The sequence below is a fragment of the Poromitra crassiceps genome (assembly GCF_964638095.1).
Source record: "Poromitra crassiceps genome assembly, chromosome: 2".
Classification (NCBI taxonomy): domain Eukaryota; kingdom Metazoa; phylum Chordata; class Actinopteri; order Beryciformes; family Melamphaidae; genus Poromitra; species Poromitra crassiceps.
The window spans coordinates 75746815-75753156 of record NC_139624.1 but is presented as its reverse complement, the minus strand read 5'-3'; positions in this window follow the sequence as shown (position 1 = coordinate 75753156).

Sequence of the window (6342 nt, the reverse complement as noted above, 5' to 3'; positions counted from 1 at the left end):
GCGTGGTTATTGCTTATCCTATGTGGGGTTAGAAATCACAACTCTTGCGTTTGCGTGTTGCTACGCCCATAGCTAGCTAGCTGCTTCTCCTTAGGCGGTATCCGGAGACGACCACACGCATGCTCTGTCTCCCCGGAAGTCTCCCACAAGCATAGTGTTCCCCCCCAGTAACACTCCCACACATCAGTTCCTATCTGCAATCGAGACACTTCTATTGCTCACCACATTATGTATAACTCTGGTTCGCTACAATAGCATGTCGTGTTAAAGCTGTGTGAACTGTCACAGTTTTTAAAATGTAAACAGAGTTAACTGGCAGACACTCACGCCTCGTGCCCCTTGGACTCCATAGGGTTCCATTGCCGTTGCCAAGCGGTTTGTTTACCAAAATGCTGCTCGGCTGATCCCCTCGTAGCCTATATGATAATATGGACTATGATCTCCACTCTGAGCTTCAAGGCAAACAACTAATAGCCAAAAACATTGCCAAGCATTTACCCCTTAGAAACACCATACACCCTGTATATGGGCTACACCCGTTTGCGTCTCCTTGTAGACTATGAATTTAGGAATGTAAAGTAGGCTATTCCGCAGATAAAAAGGTAGGCTAAGTAAAGTGGGTGCAGATGGCTTTATCCTACACAGCTGGGTAGAGCATCAAGGAGCTAAACCCGGACTGGACACTGCACTTCAACCACTGGCCCATCACGCTTTGGACACATCCTCAATTTCTACAGGACTCTGAGGACTGTCTGTAGCTAACCTCGCGTCACCAGGCTCTTCTCGGCGAGAAAGAGCCTGGCTCCCGCCCACAATTGATTTTGTCACCCTACTGGTTCCCGCCTAGAGCCCGCCCTAGACCGGATGGCAGCGTTTCTAGCTCGTCAACTTTCACGTTAACTTGACAATTTGACCCAAGTATCAGAATCCTCTTTCACCGTTTTGACCGGTGTGTCAGGCGGTGGTGGCGGAGATGCCATATTGCATAAATGTTTTGTTTTATGTAACGCTAGCTTTGTTTTGATCAGACTCTAGTTTAGGTAACATCACCGCGTCAAGCTAACGGCAACAAAGACGTTGTTAGGCGCATTGCCATCCGGTGTTAATTCTGGGTCCGGGGTTTACGCCCCCATGACAAAAAGCGGGGTGGAAGGTGCCCAGACTAGTCTGTAGCTGTGGCATGCTGCAGACAAGAGACGACCATAGGTTGAGGCCACGTCTCGTCATAGACGCTGGTTTAGCTGGCTCAAGGCTCCTACACACCGCCAACGAGTCTAAACGATAAACTCGCAGGTACTCGCATGTACTTGCAACTCGCCCTGCAGCTTGGTTGGCTGCTTTGCTGTCGGTTCCTACACACCGCCGACAAGCTTAAGCTTGTGGCATACTCTTCGCGCCCAGCCAAGCGCATAGGGCACACGGCAATTATAACGTCATCGCACGGGGCGTGTCGGGGGGCGTCCATGGAGATTTTGCTATCAGCGCGTTGGGTTTTGCTGCCTGTGCCTGTGAGATCTCCGTGGTAGGCTATCAGCGGATATCTGCTGTGATTGAGTCCTCACCGTCGTAAAGTTGCCTTTGAAGCATGGCGTTCGATTATAACGAACTAGTTGTGTGGCTTAGCCTTCCCAAATGTTGAGGGTCGTTTTTTATAATTTAATACATAGAAATGGGAAGTTACATTCAATTTCATTCAGACTGCCTGGAGCCTGGAGCTGCGCACTGAGTATGTTCTGTTTTGGCCCGCGCAGAGTGCGCGCGCCCTCCTCGGAGCCCCGCCTCCAGCGCGTGCGCAAAGAGTATGCCAGAAGCTTAAGCGATAAACTCGCATGTACTCGCACTCGCCCTGCAGCGTGGTTGGCTGCCTTGCTGTATTTCCGTCTTCAATTGGTCGATTTCGAAATGCCCCTCCTTCCCTCATTGCCATCTTGTCGCTCACCAGCTTGCAAAGCATGCTGGGATACCTGGCGTCAAGACATCGCAGGATGGCGATGGCGAGTTTTGGCCCCTCCTCGTCTTGCCGCCTGCAATTTCCTCCGCCAGGTAGGCCTATCCCAGCATGCTTTGCAAGCTGGTGAGCGACAAGATGGCAGCAAGGGAAGGAGGGGCATTTCAAAATCGACCAATTAAAGACGGAAATACAGCAAGGCAGCCAACCAAGCTGCAGGGCGAGTGCGAGTACGTGCGAGTTTATCGCTTAGACTCGTCGGCGGTGTGTAGGAGCCGTCAGCCTGGCTGGGGGCGTGGTCAGGGTGGGGTAAAAACCCCTGTTCTATCCATTCAGCAAAGTTAGAATTTAGCTGATAGCCCAGCCCAGGCAGACATGATTGGGGATTTAACCACCGCAGTAAACGCACATCTGAGCAGACGTCTTGTGTTCTGCTCTAGAACCCCCAAACCTGTAGTTTAGAGCCGCAGCACCGTCTTTTGGTGAGTCAGCCCATGAGATATGGGCGGTTTTACCCCACTCGCGCGCCAGCCGTTTCACATTTTGTGGGCGTTCCCAGACATGCGGACTGTCTCTATAGCAATGTTGCATGTACTTGCAACTCGCCCTGCAGCTTGGTTGGCTGCCTTGCTGTCGGTTCCTACACACCGCCGACAAGCTTAAGCTTGTGGCATACTCTTCGCGCCCAGCCAAGCGCATAGGGCACACGGCAATTATAACGTCATCGCACGGGGCGTGTCGGGGGGCGTCCATGGAGATTTTGCTATCAGCGCGTTGGGTTTTGCTGCCTGTGCCTGTGAGATCTCCGTGGTAGGCTATCAGCGGATATCTGCTGTGATTGAGTCCTCACCGTCGTAAAGTTGCCTTTGAAGCATGGCGTTCGATTATAACGAACTAGTTGTGTGGCTTAGCCTTCCCAAATGTTGAGGGTCGTTTTTTATAATTTAATACATAGAAATGGGAAGTTACATTCAATTTCATTCAGACTGCCTGGAGCCTGGAGCTGCGCACTGAGTATGTTCTGTTTTGGCCCGCGCAGAGTGCGCGCGCCCTCCTCGGAGCCCCGCCTCCAGCGCGTGCGCAAAGAGTATGCCAGAAGCTTAAGCGATAAACTCGCATGTACTCGCACTCGCCCTGCAGCGTGGTTGGCTGCCTTGCTGTATTTCCGTCTTCAATTGGTCGATTTCGAAATGCCCCTCCTTCCCTCATTGCCATCTTGTCGCTCACCAGCTTGCAAAGCATGCTGGGATACCTGGCGTCAAGACATCGCAGGATGGCGATGGCGAGTTTTGGCCCCTCCTCGTCTTGCCGCCTGCAATTTCCTCCGCCAGGTAGGCCTATCCCAGCATGCTTTGCAAGCTGGTGAGCGACAAGATGGCAGCAAGGGAAGGAGGGGCATTTCAAAATCGACCAATTAAAGACGGAAATACAGCAAGGCAGCCAACCAAGCTGCAGGGCGAGTGCGAGTACGTGCGAGTTTATCGCTTAGACTCGTCGGCGGTGTGTAGGAGCCGTCAGCCTGGCTGGGGGCGTGGTCAGGGTGGGGTAAAAACCCCTGTTCTATCCATTCAGCAAAGTTAGAATTTAGCTGATAGCCCAGCCCAGGCAGACATGATTGGGGATTTAACCACCGCAGTAAACGCACATCTGAGCAGACGTCTTGTGTTCTGCTCTAGAACCCCCAAACCTGTAGTTTAGAGCCGCAGCACCGTCTTTTGGTGAGTCAGCCCATGAGATATGGGCGGTTTTACCCCACTCGCGCGCCAGCCGTTTCACATTTTGTGGGCGTTCCCAGACATGCGGACTGTCTCTATAGCAAGTATCATTACACAATACACACTTGATGCTCACTTCTACACAGCTGATAGCCTACTGAGCTACGGGGAAAATGCAAATGCTATTATGCTTTGGGTTCTACTTTGATTGGTTTATAATTTATAGGCTACATCAAATATGCAGAAAGATTTTTTTATGAGTCTATTTTTACTAGGCTATAAAAGAAACAGTGATATTGCTCTTTTGGAACAAGACTGGAATATGTTTATATTTTTTCATTGTGACGACATGCTCCTGCGAAAATGAGAAATCTCAACTTGGACCTAAAGCTGTAAAACACGCATCAGAAAGTCCACATGGTGAAAAAATACCCATCTTAATGAGTCCATAACCTCAGTCTATGAGCCCAGTTTCCCCCCCAATGCACTTTCACGTAGGCTATTTCTTTTTCTTAAATAGCTTGTCAGTATCTTTTAAATTAGGCTTCAGATAACATTCTAATAAAGATTATTGAAAAAAATATTGAAAGGTGTGTGTGTGTATATAGCCTATATATAGGCCTACACACACACACACACACAAACTCGTAAAGAAATACTTGTAAAGATGAATATATTTGTTTTACAGTGAAGTGAGCAGTTCTGAGGCACTATCAGATCTATAGCCTATGTCGAAAAACATAGGCTACTGTGTATGTGAGACTGTATTGCCTAGCTACTGTAATGGGGGAAGTCAGGTGGTCCACATATGGTCAGAATATGTGATATTGTTAGGGGTGTGGGCAGGCACGGCTCCAGGATTTTTTTTCTAAGGGGGGGCTTGGGGGAGGCTAGACCAATATGTGGGGGTGCTAAGAAAATTGTGGATTTTCATGACTGAGCCTACTTTATAATGAGGTCTCCCCCGCCCCCCAAATAAAACCAGATATGGCACATTCAAAATAAATTTAGTTTTCAAATTAATTTGGCCAAAGAATAGGATATATATATATATATACTACGTATTATAAGTGACTATAGGCAATGACAAAAACTTTCACATGCAAAGGTTTAGGCTAGTGTCCTCTAGTAAGAGAGTGGCGTCAGCAGAGGACCAAAATGCGAGACTCAATGAACAGCCAGGAATGGGTCTCACGCTACTTTTGCAAAATTTGCATGCTAAAATAAAGCTGATAATGCACAAAGTACAACACAAACTGTCTATTTTGCTGCAACTCGACAGTGCTGCTTTTTTTACTCAAGAGTTCCACTTTCTACTTCCTGGAAAAAAACTGGTCCATTGGAGTGAATGGAGATGTCGGAACTCTTCTATTATACGGCTCTGGTTTAGGCATGAGGAGTGATTGGTTAGGTTTTGACATGCAGAGTGATGATTGGTTGGGTTTAGGCACGAGGAGTGATTATTGGTTAGGTTAATATCGGGGTAAGAAAAAGTCCATGATGGAAATAAGCGTTTGATTGATTTATTGACTGACTTCATTCATGGATATAGAGAGAAAAGATCCAAGGGATAGCATGAAAAAATGTAAACACTTATCTCCAACATGGTCCCTGATTGTTTATTGTGTTCTCTTGTGTTCTCAACCTCGATGATTTTTTGTATTCCTGCTGGGCAGTTGTATACATATCTTTTCATCAATTCTCAAATAAATTCAATCAGTCAAGAATGGCTGGTTATTAACTTTACACATTTGTTTATTTAAAAATAAAAAAGATACTAAAATGTTTGAGGGGGCTTAACTGGGATTTGGCAGATTTGTGAGGGGCTATAGCCCCCCCTTGCTCCGGTGTAGCGCTGTCCCTGGATGTGGGGGTGAGCATGTGTGTGGGGGGGTGTAAATCCAGCCAAAACACAGTCTGATGTGTGCTGCGGTGCGGGGCACAGCCATATTTTCCCCGTCAGTACAATGTGGAGAACAAGCAGAGAGCAACCCTGCAGACAATAAACAAAGACCCAGGTCGCCATGTGCAACACAGCTGCTGCTGCACCACTATGAACAGACAGCTGAGGCGAGGCGGGTCACCGGCCGCCAGGGGGCAGCCTAACCCCTGAAACCAGAGAGAGAGGGAGAACCAGCACATTATTGTGTTTATGTGTTGTTAATGTTTTATTACACTAATCACCATGGAAACCCACTGACATGCAAATACAGCACAGGATACAAGGTGAACATTGAAATAAACAGTAAATCACATTACTCAACACGTCAACAGTCCAAAAGTCACCAGTTGGCCTGTAACAGAGGATATAGGAGATATATAACTGAAGAGCTAATTAAGAATATTTTAAATTATGAATTTCTCTGGTCGAGTGATTCAGGAACCTACGATTAAAATACATGTACCTATAAAAAATCCATAGATAAAATACAATTTGAGATAAAGCATTTAGTAAATCTGCTACACAAATATAAGACTCAGTGATGATCCGTTTCAAATAGTCTCTCGTGTAACATACAGTTATGACGCTGGTATATTCAACTCACTCATTCCCCATACAAGCTGTAGCCTACTCATTTACCCATAACATGCATCTGACAATAAAACAGGGTGCAAAACCAAAGACAGTAGATACAAATACAATACAAAACAGATTTGTGATGAAACGGTTTAAATTGA